The sequence below is a fragment of the Sorex araneus genome, chromosome 4, assembly GCF_027595985.1.
Source record: "Sorex araneus isolate mSorAra2 chromosome 4, mSorAra2.pri, whole genome shotgun sequence".
Taxonomy (NCBI): domain Eukaryota; kingdom Metazoa; phylum Chordata; class Mammalia; order Eulipotyphla; family Soricidae; genus Sorex; species Sorex araneus.
The window spans coordinates 110,395,145-110,409,183 of record NC_073305.1 but is presented as its reverse complement, the minus strand read 5'-3'; the positions used below and the strand labels follow the sequence as shown (position 1 = coordinate 110,409,183).

General features: G+C 40.9%; 1 protein-coding gene and 1 non-coding gene across 2 annotated transcripts in view; one reads left to right on the top strand and one right to left on the bottom strand.

Moving 5' to 3' along the window:
* The window catches only part of UBE3D (ubiquitin protein ligase E3D), a 160,160-nt gene that overhangs the window by 106,894 nt on the left and 39,227 nt on the right, over positions 1-14,039 (top strand). The window lies entirely within an intron of this gene.
* On the bottom strand, positions 9,153-9,286 carry LOC129404712 (U11 spliceosomal RNA). The gene has a single exon (XR_008630074.1). It is a non-coding gene; the product is annotated as a U11 spliceosomal RNA (small nuclear RNA).

Below are 14,039 nucleotides of genomic sequence, written 5' to 3'. Positions count from 1 at the left end.
GAGCTGCAGAAAGCTTACAGACAGCAACAAATAATGGCCAAAGACCTCAAAATGGCTATAGAGCGAATCAGAGCCCTGGGGGATGACTTCAAGAGGAACAACATAAGAATCATTGGAGTACCAGAACCACAGGGAAGTAACCCCAATGAAAAAAACATAGTCAAAGACATCATCGCTAAGAAATTCCCAGAGCTGGAGAAGGCAGGCGTCCAGATACAAGAAGTCCGAAGAGTGCCAGCAAAAAGAGACCCAAATAAAAAGACTCCAAGGCATATCATAGTCAGAATGGCGGATGCTGTAGATAGAGACACAATTCTACAAGTAGCAAGGTCAAAGAGGGAAATCACATACAAAGGAGCACCCCTCAGATTTACGGCCGATCTGTCAGAAGAAACCCTCCGAGCCCGAAGACAATGGTGGGACATAGTGAAAAAACTCAACGAAATGAATGCCTCACCAAGAATACTTTATCCAGCTAAACTCTCACTCAAACTCGAAGGAACCATACACTATTTCTCGGATAAACAACAGCTCAGGAACTTCATAGATCAAAACCAATCTTGAAAGAAGGTCTAAAGGGGCTACTGTAAGACAAGGAGGAGCCCCATAAGAACAACAAATCCCACAGAAAGATGACACAAAACCACATCACAATAATCTCTCTCAATGTCAATGGCCTAAATGCACCTATCAAGAGACACAGAGTGGCTAAATGGATCCGGAAATTAAACCCAACATTCTGTTGCCTGCAAGAAACACACCTGAACAAACAGAGTAAACATAGACTCAAAGTCAAAGGATGGAAAACAATCCTCCAAGCAAACAACCCCCTTAAAAAAGCTGGAGTGGCCATCCTGGTATCCGACAACATAGATTTCAGGATGAAAAAGATCAAAAGGGACAGCGAAGGTCATTTTCTGTTTATCAAGGGATATGTACAACAGGAAGAAATCACACTCTTAAACGTATATGCTCCTAACAAACGACCGGCTAAATATTTAAAACGACTCCGGGGGCTGGAGTGATAGCACAGCGGGTAGGGCGTTTGCCTTGCATGCAGCCGACCCGGGTTCGATTCCCAGCATCCCATATGGTCCCCTGAGCACCACCAGGGGTGATTCCTGAGTGCAGAGCCAGGAGTGACCCCTGTGCATCGCTGGGTGTGACCCAAAAAGCAAAAAAAAAAAAAATATTTAAAACGACTCCTAACAGACTTCAAAGAGGACATCACTAACAGCACAATTGTAGTTGGAGACTTCAATACGGCCTTATCACCTCTAGATAGATCCACAAGAACAAAACTCAACAAGGAAACACTGACCCTGAATGAAGAAATTGAAGAGAGAGGCCTAATAGACCTATACAGGGCCTTACACCCCAAAAAGAAAGAATACACATTCTTTTCCAGTGCACATGGAACATTTTCAAAAATAGACCATGTACTGGGCCCCAGAACATACCTCAATCGAATCGGAAAAATAGAAATTGTATCAACCATCTTTTCAGACCACGATGCGCTGAAGATAGAAGCTAACCACCCACAAATACGGAAAATCAAATCAAACACCTGGAAATTAAACAATTCCATGTTGAACAATGAGTGGGTCAAGAAGGAAATCAAGGAAGAAATCAAAAGATACTTAGAAACAAATGAGAATGAAGACACGAGCTACCAAAACCTATGGGACGCAGCTAAAGCCGTGTTAAGGGGAAAATTTATAGCTCTCCAAGCATTCCTCAGGAAGGAAGAAAGGACCCACATAGATAGCTTGACTTCACGACTCAAGACCCTAGAAAAGGACCAGAAAAAGGACCCCAAACCAGACCGAAGGAAAGAAATAATAAAAATTAGAGCAGAAATTAATGACATCGAAACCAAAAAAACAATCCGAAAGATCAATGAAACAAAGAGTTGGTTCTTTGAGAAAATAAATAAGATTGATAAACCGCTAGCAAGTCTCACAAAGAAAGAAAGAGAGAAAACTCTAATAAATCGAATCAGAAATGAAAAGGGGGACATCATAACAGAAACCAGTGAGATTCAAAAGATCATTAGAGACTACTTTGAAAGTCTTTACGCCACAAAAAAGGAGAACCTAAAAGAAATGGATGGATTCCTTGATTCCTACAATCTCCCAAGACTGAAGAAAGAAGACCTGGAATACCTGAATAGACCCATCAATGTTAAGGAAATTGAAACGGTAATCAAAAACCTCCCCAAAAGCAAAAGCCCAGGCCCAGATGGTTTCACTGGCGAATTCTTCCAAACATTTAAAGAAGACCTATTGCCTGTTTTCCTCAAACTTTTCCAGGAAATTGAAAAAACAGGAACTCTCCCAAACAGTTTCTATGAAGCACATATCTCCCTAATACCAAAAGCAAACAAAGACACCACTAAGAAAGAAAATTACAGACCAATTTCCCTGATGAACACCGATGCGAAGATCCTCAACAAAATACTAGCAAATAGGATCCAACAACTCATCAAAAAGATCATACATCATGACCAAGTGGGATTCATCCCAGGGATGCAAGGATGGTTTAACATTCGGAAATCAATCAACATAATCCAGCATATCAACAAAAGTAAAGATTAAAACCATATGATCATATCAATAGATGCAGAGAAAGCATTTGACAAGATCCAACATCCTTTCATGATGAAAACCCTCGCCAAAATGGGGTTTGGAGGAACTTTCCTCAAGATAGTCGAAGCCATCTATCACAAGCCTACGGCAAGCATTATCCTCAACGGGGAAAAACTAAGGGCCTTTCCTCTGAGATCAGGCACAAGACAAGGATGCCCACTCTCACCACTCCTCTTCAATATAGTACTGGAAGTACTTGCGATAGCTATTAGACAAGAAAAAGAGATTAAGGGCATCCAGATAGGAAGGGAAGAAATCAAACTCTCACTATTTGCAGACGACATGATACTATATCTAGAGAAGCCTAAAACCTCTACTAAGAAACTCTTAGAAACAATAGACTTATACAGTAAAGTTGCAGGCTACAAAATCAATACCCAAAAATCCATGGCCTTCATATATGCAAACAATGAGGCAGAGGAAAGGGACATGAAAAAAGCAATCCCATTCACAATCGTGCCCCAGAAAATCAGGTACCTCGGAATCAGCTTAACCAAGGAAGTAAAAGACCTTTACAAAGAAAACTACATAACGCTACTCCATGAAATCAAAGAGGACATGAGGAAATGGAAACATATACCCTGCTCGTGGATAGGGAGAATCAATGTTGTCAAAATGGCAATACTCCCTAAAGCATTATACAGATTCAATGCGATCCCTATAAGTATACCCATGACATTCTTCAAAGAAATGGATCAAGCAATCCTAAAATTCATATGGAATAACAAACGTCCAAGGATAGCTAAAACAATTCTTGGGAAAAAGATGATGGGAGGCATCACCATCCCCAACCTCAAACTTTACTACAAAGCAGTAACAATTAAAACAGCATGGTACTGGAACAAAGGCAGAGCCGTAGACCAATGGAACAGGGTGGAATATCCCTACACACAACCCCAAATGTATGACCATCTAATCTTTGATAAGGGAGCAAGAGATGTGAAGTGGAGCAAGGAAAGCCTCTTTAACAAATGGTGCTGGCACAACTGGACAACCACATGCAAAAAAATGGGTTTAGACCTTGACCTGACACCATGCACAAAAGTCAGATCAAAATGGATTAAAGACCTCAACATTAGACCACAAACCATAAGGTACATTGAAGACAAGGTCGGCGAAACCCTCCACGATATTGAAGATAAAGGTATCTTCAAAGGTGACACGGAACTAAGCAATCTAGTAAAAACAGAGATCAACAAATGGGACTACATTAAACTAAAAAGCTTCTGCACCGCAAGAGATACAGTGACCAGAATACAAAGACTATCCACAGAATGGGAAAGGATATTTACACAATACCCATCAGATAAGGGGTTGATATCAATGGTATATAAAGCACTGGTTGAACTCTACAAGAAGAAAACATCCAACCCCATCAAAAAATGGGGCGAAGAAATGAACAGAAACTTTACCAAGGAAGAAATACGAATGGCCAAAAGGCACATGAAAAAGTGCTCTGCATCACTAATCATCAGAGAGATGCAGATCAAAACAACCATGAGATACCACCTCACACCACAGAGACTAGCACACATCCAAAAGAACAAAAGCAACCGCTGTTGGAGAGGATGTGGGGAGAAAGGGACCCTTCTTCACTGCTGGTGGGAATGCCGACTGGTTCAGCCCTTCTGGAAAACAATTTGGACGACTCTCAAAAAATTAGATATTGAATTCCCATTTGACCCAGCAATACCACTGCTGGGAATATATCCCAGAGAGGCAAAAAAGTACAATCGAAACAACATCTGCACATGTATGTTCATCGCAGCACTGTTTACAATAGCCAGAATCTGGAAAAAACCCGAATGCCCCAGAATGGATGACTGGTTGAGGAAACTTTGGTACATCTATACAATGGAATACTATGCAGCTGTTAGAAAAAAGGAGGTCAAGAATTTTGTAGTTAAGTGGATGGGCATGAAAAGTTTCATGCTGAGTGAAATGAGTCAGAAAGAGAGAGACAGACATAGAAAGATTGCACTCATCTATGGTATATAGAATAACAGAGTGGGAGACTAACACCCAAGAACTGTAGAAATAAGTACCAGGAGGTTGACTCCATGGCTTCGAAGCTGGCCTCACGTTCCGGGGAAAGGTCAACTCAGAGAAGCGATCACCAACTACATTGTAGTCGAAGGCCATGTGGGGGAAGAGAGTTGCGGGCTGAATGAGGGCTAGAGACTGAGCACAGCGGCCACTCAACACCTTTATTGCAAACCACAACAGATAATTAGAGAGAGAAAACAGAAGGGAATGCCTTGCCACAGTGGCAGGGTGGGGTGGGGGGGAGATGGGATTGGGGAGGGTGGGAGGGACACTGGGTTTACGGGTGGTGGAGAATGGGCACTGGTGAAGGGATGGGTTCCCGAACTTTGTATGAGGGAAATATAAGCACAAAAGTGTATAAATCTGTAACTGTACCCTCACGGTGATTCTCTAATTAAAAATAAATAAATTTAAAAAAAATAAAAAAAAAATAAAAAAAAAAGTTTAAATTGTGACTTAAACTTAAAATTTAAATATACTCTATAAAATATATAATTATATTATGTATAATTATGTTATTAATATTGGGCACAGTGGGTAGGGCATTTGCCTTGCATGCGGTCGACCTGGGTTTGTTTCCTCTGTCCCTCTAGGAGAGCCCGGCAACCTACTGAGAGTATCCCGTCCGCATGGCAGAGCCTGGCAAGCTACCCATGGCATATTTGATGTGCCAAAAACAGTAACAAGTCTCACAATGGAGATGTTACTGGTACCCACTCGAACAAATCAATAAACAATGGGACAATGGGACGACAGTGCTACAGTGCATATTATAATATAATTATATATGATCTATATTATTCCAGAATCAGGAAACAGAGCTCTGGAAATTTTATTGGTGAATGGTAACTAAGAAGCTGAAGAGAAAGTAAAGTTTCTGTCTCCATGTCTTTTGGGGTTTGAGGGAGAGGGGAACGGGAGCAAGAGGCATCCCAGCAATATTCAGGGCTTACTCCTGGCTATGTGCTGTGTGGTCCTGAGATTGAACAGGGGTTGATCATTTGTAAGACATACATCCTACATGTTCTATTATTGTTGTATCCTAATTGTTCCAGCCCCGCACATCATTATTTTTTAACCTACTTTTAGATCGTGCACTAGATAATAGACTTATTATATATTATATGCCATGTTCATCTCTTGGTAAATTATAGCCATTAATATCTAATAAAGTAAAATTTTATGGAGTATAAAAACGATAATCACATTTATGATAAAAAGAAAACCAAAAAAGTATAAAGGAAATTAAAATCATGGGAATCACCAACATTAACATTTTCAGTTAATTCTCCTGAGGTTTTTTTCCCTTTTTAATGTGCTTATATCCACAACAAGTATATTTTAGTATAAAATTGACCTCACTGAAGATGTGGGGCTCAGTTACTGGCAGTATTCTGTTCTGTTTCATCTCCTGGCATGAAGAGCGACAGCCTTCCCGGACACTGGCAAAGGCCTGTGGGATCTTTCTATCTAAGTGTTTCATTATTAGGTGAGAGGGGGCCGTGCGCTGTTCTGTAAAGCTGTCCAGGCTGCTGCAGATGTCATCCACGGGCAGGTAGGCCTGCATCGAAGTGGGCAAGTACTCGCCTGGTTTCCACTCAGCTTCCTGCTTGATCCAGGCGTGCATTCAGGAGAAGGGAGAAGGGAGGGGTGGTGACCCCCTTGGGTTCCTGAGGCATCATCAGCTCCGTTCCTGCTAATGCCGTTGCCCTTGTGGGCAGAGATAATCAGGAGTTGAGTGCTATTCATTACACCGAGAGAATGCAGTCTCCAAAGCAGTGATTACTGCTCTGACGATATTCTCTCCTCCTCCAAACGTATTTCTGAGAATTGCCTCAGCCAATTTAAGTGTGAAAAGGATGTCTCCCTCCTCGTTCTTTTTTGCCCCACAGGCCATTCTGTGGTTTGGGAAAAATAATCTTCAGTTTAATTCAGTTTTCTGCTCGGAATTCGCCCTTCCTCTACCTCCTTTCATATTGCTCTGTACTGTGTTGTCATTCCACAGAGAACATTCAGAGAGCCTGAGGCCAGCCACCCGACACTTAGCTGCCACGACACTGCCATGTCACATCTCTCAAGAGGGTGCTCACCTTACTTAGTTTCCTGCTGATTGCCCTGCACGTGCGAAATACCTGTCCCTAGCAAACAGTGTGGAGTGTAGGCAGAGCAGGGCAGCTCCTAGGCCTTTGGCACTGGTCCTAACGCTGAGGAGCTGCCATTAATAGGGAGGCCTGCGGGCCACGGGGATGCTCTTGTGTGGCCTTCCTGCGAGAATGAACAAGGTACAGATGCAGAAAGTAAAACTTGTGTCTTGTCTTTGCTTTCTTTTTCAAAAAGTAAGTTAGCTTCCCACCTGATTCTAAAGGAAATGCATCCCCATGACAAAAAGTCGAGAATTTTAAAATTAGTCCAACTGCTTATTTTTTGTTCTCTCTGGCTTCCATGACAGTGGTCGAAGAGCAGGCCTGCTATCAGGGCCTGAGCTGTGAGGCCTTGCCCAGCACTCGCCCTCGTGACTTTTGAATGTGTGTGGGTTAACACTCAGGGTCACACAGGTTGGCCTCATTCTGTGGCGCCATAGCTGTGGACCTTACTGGTTCTTGTTTTGTTTTGTCTTAGTTTGTTTTAGGGCCACACCTGACTGTGCACAGGTCTTCCTCCTGTCACTTCTGGTAGGGCTCAGGGAATCCTGTGGACTGCCAGGGATCATTGGACTATCTCTCCAGCCCAAGGACCATACTGGTTCTTCAATGTCAGCATATCGGGGAAGTTTGTTGGAAATCCAGGCTTCTGAATGAGACCTTGAGAAATTTTGGTTTAGAATCTTCGGAGGCAAGCCCAGGAATCAGTCATGACTAGGATTTCTGTTCAATATTTTCAAGAATGAAAGTAAGATATATGGCAATACAGTATATTTCTGCAAGGGCTGAAGCAGTAGCACAGCAGGTACTGCTTTGCACGTGGTCGACCTGGGTTGCACCTCCGCCCCTTTCGGAGAGGCCGGCAAGCTACCAAGAGTATCCTACCCACATGGCAGAGCTGGCAAGCTCCCCATGGCATGCCAAAAACAGTAACAAGTCTCACAATGGAGACATTACTGGTGCCCACTCAAGCAAATCAATGAGCAATGGGATGACAGTGATACAGTGAATATATTTCTGCTCAAGTAAAAAAATAAAAAGAGCAAAAAGCTTTTCTAGAACAAATTAGAACAAACACCCAGTCTTCTGGCTCAATTATTGTCTTCTGATTTCCTCTTTGTTTTTATATTAACCTGTATTTAACACTATCCTTGACTATTCAAGCAAACAGAATTATTGTCATGGAATTTGTACCTTTTTTGTGGGGGACTCTTTGCTCCCAGATAGTGCTCAGGGACCCAGGGTCACTCCCAGGCATACTCAGCTCTCTGGCCCTCACAGTTCAGCATTAGAGCTCACCAATGTGCTGCCTGGAACTCACAGTGCTCAGGGGTCCTAGGGCCACACCCAGAGTGCTGGGGCATGCAGGGCCTGGCCTCAGACTTGGGCATCAATACGTGCCAGTCTGGCACTCTTGCCCTTTGAGCTATATCCTTGGCCCATGCATCTGGTTTTGTTGTGTTTTATTAAACTGGTATCTTTACCATTTATACACTGGTGACTTGTGGAATCCAGGTATATATAAATTATATATAATGTATGTTATATGTATATGTTTATAATTCACTTTCCTGCATTGAGTAGTCATGTTTAACATGCCACAGCCTCTCAGTGATGGGTAATGCCCTTCCCCCAGGGCTGTGCAGCCTTGATAATTTTCTCTCTTCCCCTCTCAGCAGCCTGGCGTGGAGAGCAGGACAGTGTCTCACCCTGACATAGCACACCCAAGATCTTGTCTTCTACCTTTGCTCAAATGGACTCGGAACTCTGGGATAGCCAGATAACCTCCATAGGTCTCAGTCTTCTTTCTCTGTAGCGAGGCTGAGTGGGGTTAAATGGCAAAGTCCCTTTAAAGCAAAGGCACACATTTCATTTTGTCTGTTTGCAGATGTTCTTAACGCTTTCATCCATGCTGAATAATTATTATTCATAATGCTGAATAGCATTAGTCCTAAAGGCATTAGGACCTGTTTCTTCGGGGTTGGTGGGGAAGGCTCTCAAGCATTGCTGGGGGCTGAGAGCCACTCCTGGGGATACCAGGCCCAGCACTTTGGGTGGGCCTGACAGTGCAGAGCTTGGTCTAGCAGCTCCAAGGCCAGCAGGGTAACCTTGACATTGCTCAGGGGGCATCATGCAATTCCTGGGATTGAACCTGGGGCCACATGTTTGTAAGGCATGATAAGCTGACTCCCTCAGCCCTGGGTCCTTATTTCTTTTCATTATTTTGAATCTTTAACTGGAAAAAAGTTTTGATAAAAGCATATTGTGCAGATCAGGGTTTCTTTTTCTTTCTTTCTTTTTTTTTTATTTTTCCTTTCGGGGCACCAGGACTGATGATCACAGCTCCCTAACTGCCAAAACATTATACTTCCCCAAATCTCTTGATGTCAATTCCACACATAGAGCAAATGAGCTGCCCCACAAGTGCCACTCACAGCAGAGGCTATTTGTATAGGTCAGGATTTCTTAAGCTATTTCCATTTGTGACCTTTTCAAAGAATCTTATGTGATCCCAGGAATACAGAAATATAAAATAGGTATACATATCATATATTTACTGATAACAAGTGATAACAAAGTTTATTTTAAGATGACTTTTTAAATGGGGTCACAACCTATAGTTTTAGAAGTTAGGGTGTAGATTATATTTTACTCTCTAAAAGGTCAGAGTCTTCATCATAACATTTTTCATAACTGCAGGAAAGGAGGGTCAGGAATGAGAGGGTTAGTGTTGTCCCACCTTTGACTCTTTCTGCTGGAGAGACCCAGTCATTCCTTCATGTGGGATGAGGCAGAGGAAAACTGTATCAGGTGAGCCCTGTGTCCAAGAAGAGGAAGAGGAAGAAATCTGGAATTTTCTCTGGACAGACTTTGCCTTGCTCTTCTTTTACCCTCTACTCTGATTTCACCCTTTGTTTTTGACTCTGGGGTCTTGATTACATAGAAATGTTTCTGGCTTAGAAATTTTCCAGTGGTTTTTGCATTTGCATTTATTTTTTTTCTATGGTTACTCCCCAAAGATTCTTGAAAATATTTCTCTTCTCTCACCTGGAGATATTATCAAAAGAACTTGGTTCCATCGCACATACCAAACATGGCTGTGTTCAGTCAGATAAATGGCTTCCTGATGGTGGTCTTGCTTCTTTTTGAAAGGGAGGCTAAAAATTTATCTCTGCGTTTAGAAACAAAGTGGTATGGAAACTGAAATGACTGAACTCACTTCTGCCATGGCTACTGTGTTATTCACAGGAGTTTTATTGGCTAGAGAGAGAGACAACAGACTGGGAAGGAGGCCAGCCTTCAAGGGAATGAGAGATTAGAGGATGAAAATTCCAAGCCTTGACTGTGAGCCACTCTTGGGCCCTAATTGGAGCTACTAATTTGCTTCAGCAACAGAGAAGATTTAGAATGCACTGGGGGACCAAGTCAAAGAAACTGCGAGGAACAAGAATGAAGTTTTTTTTTGTTTTCCATTTTGTCCTCCCTTGTATAGATATCTCACCCGCAAGGCAGAGCCTGGCAAGCTACCTGTGGTGTATTTGATATGCCAAAAACAGTAACAAGTCTCACAATGGAGACGTTACTGGTGCCCACTTGAGCAAATCTATGAACAACGGGATGACTCTGATAGTGACAGTGACATTTTGTAGATATGTGGCAGAGTGGGGGAACGCCCTATTGTAGAGATGGAGAGACATCAGGGTTCTGGTCTTGGCTGTATAATACCTATACCTGGTGATTCTTGTCACTTACCTACCTAGACCCCAATTTTTTCATTCCTTCAGCTTAAAAAAATTGAGTGTGTTTAGCTAAGGAATTCTCAAACTTCTGAAGGCCAAGGGATTAAGATTGCCTAAAGAACAAAAGCTAGCATCCAATATAATGTTAATACTCCAGCTTGTTGCTGCTCTGTAGGATGGAAGTTGAGAATGATGGTTGCAGAGATGTGTTTATGTGAGGACAGCAGGGAAAGTATTTCTATAGCTTCAACATGACTCCATGTCGTTAAGATTCAGCAGTTAGCTTTCAATAATTTAAGGCAGTTTGATTACTGTGGAGCATACAAGAGGATGTCTGGTGTATAGTTTAAAGCTGTAATAACAGAACACAGACTAAATTGGAGTAAAGAATGAGATGAATAATGTGTAGGTACTGGTGCCATTCTTGTCTCTGTAGAGCTGAAAGTAGTTCTTTATAAACAACCGCATTAGTCCATAGTCCCAATGTTTCTGTCTTCCTGCCCACCATAAATTATTTTCTTCTCATTTAACTTCAGCTTGAAAATCATTTGTAAAAGCAATAAACATTTGAGACATTAACCATTTGAACCACCATATGCTCTTCTTCATCAAATCCCTCAAAGATACTAATATTTTTAGCAGAAATCAGAGCTCTACAAGCAGAAGATATACACTAAATAGACCTAGATTATTGTGACTATCATGACTTGGATTCTAAGTCTACCATCTTTGAGTATAAGGGCCTGTCTCATTACACACACACACACACACACACACACACACACACACACACACACACACACACATATTTATCTGCTGCTGTTTTTGATAATTTTACCTTTTAAAAAGTTGCACTGATTTGGAAGCAGTAGCGTTAAGGGTTTCTTTTAGTGGCCACTCAATTTTTTTTTAAAGTATAAAATGTGAAATTTTCCAATAAAATCAAATTTTATGTATCTTTATCTTTAAGCAGATATGAACTGTGCCATATTTTAGCTACCTGCAAATAAGAATTCTTCCCTTCACCCTACATCTTCCCCATGATTATTATATACTCTTTTTTTTTTCTCACTTAAGAACAAATATATTAGACCATTTAGCTTACATTTGCCTGACATTTCTAATTTTATAGTGCCTTTCCCTATTCTGGGGAAATAGCCAGCCTGTCTCTGCTTGGAACGTATACTTTACTTTTTTCCACTCTGGAGAAGCCTGTATTCTCTCTTGAGCACATATCTTTATCTAACTCTCTCTTCCTCTTCCTTTAACTCTCAAATGAAATTGTTTTACTTTTAAATTTTTTATTTAAAAGAATGAATGCATTAGCTACTGGTTTAATTAAAATTTACTATGTATAGGGGCTGGAGTGATAGCACAGAGGGTAGGGCGTTTGCCTTGTATGCGGCCGACTCGGGTTCAGTTCCCTGCATTCCATATGGTCCCCTGAGCACCTTCAGGAGTAATTTCTGAGCGCACAGCCAGGAGTAACCCCTGTGTATCGCCAGGTGTGACCCAAAAAGCAATAAATAAATAAATAAATTACTATGTATAACTTCTATTGCTTTTATTTATTTATTTAATTTATTTCTTTTGCATCTCAAATCCTCTCACTGAGAGTCTATGAATGATATGATACATTTCTTGGGTCTTTCTAGTTCTAATATGTCTTTATTTCTTTTTTGTTCAGTCTTAAATCCTGGCTAAACTAGGAATTTAATTCCAGAATCCTTTTCACTTTGAAAATCATTTCATCATTGCCTTCTGCTGTCTCTTTCTGTTTATGAGACATCTGTTTTAAAAATGATTTGCTCTTCATCTGAAGACAATCTACCCTCTTTTTGTCTTTGCCGCTCTTTTATAATCTTTATGCTTAGTGTACTAAGTTTTGTGGTGACTTTTAGGTGCGGGTTTTAAAAATATATATTCTACTTAGTATTCATTCAGTCACTCCATCTAAGAATTCTTAGCATTACTTAGGTCTGAAAAATTGTTAGCCATTATAGATTAAATCTGTTACCTTTCCCCCATATCCTTCTTTTGAGCTATTATTAGAAGTTTTAAACCTTTTAATCTAGTCTATATATCAAGTGTTGTGTATTTTTAATTAAAATCCTCAGGAGTAGATTTTTTTTCTTTTTCTTTCTTTCCTTTTGTTTGCTTTTTGGTTCACACCCAGCGATGCACAGGGGTTACTCCTGGCTCTGCACTCAGGAACTACCCCTGGCGTTGCTCAGGGGACCATATGGGATGCTGGGAATTGAACCTGGGTCGGCCATGTGCAAGGCAAACGCCCTACCTGCTGTGCTATTGCTCCAGTCCCAGGAGTAGATTTTTTCCAGTTTACTCATTCTGGTGCTTATCCCCACCATTCAGTTTTATTTTCAATTTTTTGAATTATTTTTTATTATGATGCTATGATTTCCAAAACTATTCATAATTGAGTTTTAGGCATACTTTGTACCACTTGCCCCACCTACTCCCCTGATTGCTTTTTGGCTACTTCAGCAGGTCTCCTTGAGTGACCTCTTCTGCACTGAGTCCATCAGTGGTGACTCTCAGTTACTTCTTAAAGTTTATTTGCTGATCCAGTAGTAGCTTGCCTTTTTCATTGCTCTTCCATGGTAAGTCATTATCAACAGCAATGTTCTTTTGTCCCCTTTTATCCTTTCTTCTTCTTGCTTCAGTTTCATTATGCCTCCAACATGATCTCATGACATTGTGTCCAAGACATGCTTATTAGGGTAGAGGAATGTACCTGATTGTGCTCAGTTATTCTTCGATCTGTGCTTAGGAGTGACCCTTGCTGGTGCTTGGGGGATCATATGAAGTACCTGGGATTTGAACCAAGGTTACAGCCAGTACAGCCGCATGTAAGGCAAGTTCCTGTCCTTCTGTTTAGTTGAATTTTTTAGTGTAGCGATGATTTGGACTTTTTCCATTTTATGTTTCCTTATCTGTCTTTACCACATATTTGAAGTCTTCAAAGCTAGGACTTTACATTGTATCATGGCTCTATCTGCTTTAAACTTACCTGTTTTCATGGCTTAGGAGAATAACAACTACCTGCCATTGAAAAGTACTTTGTAAATACTAAACACGCAGTGTAGAAGTTTCTACTAATGTGTTTCTACTAAATTAATGTGATTGTATCACATTTTACTACTACTATCTTATCTTAGAGTCAAATTTGTTTAAAATGGGTAGGTGGCATGGTGAGGGAATGAAATACCTTAGGTCATAATAGAATTAAATGTCCCCCACTTTTTAGTTGTCTGCTAAATTTTGTCAGTGGTTCAGGTCACAAATTGCATGGTGGTTTCCAAAAGCAAATGGGCTGTGGCTTTGTTTTTATTTTTAGAATTTTGTGAAATGGAAAGGAAATTATGTTTAATGACAGTAAAGCTAGCTCAACCATTCACTGTATTTTTCTTTTTCTTAACTCGGCTGTTCTTAATTTTAACCGT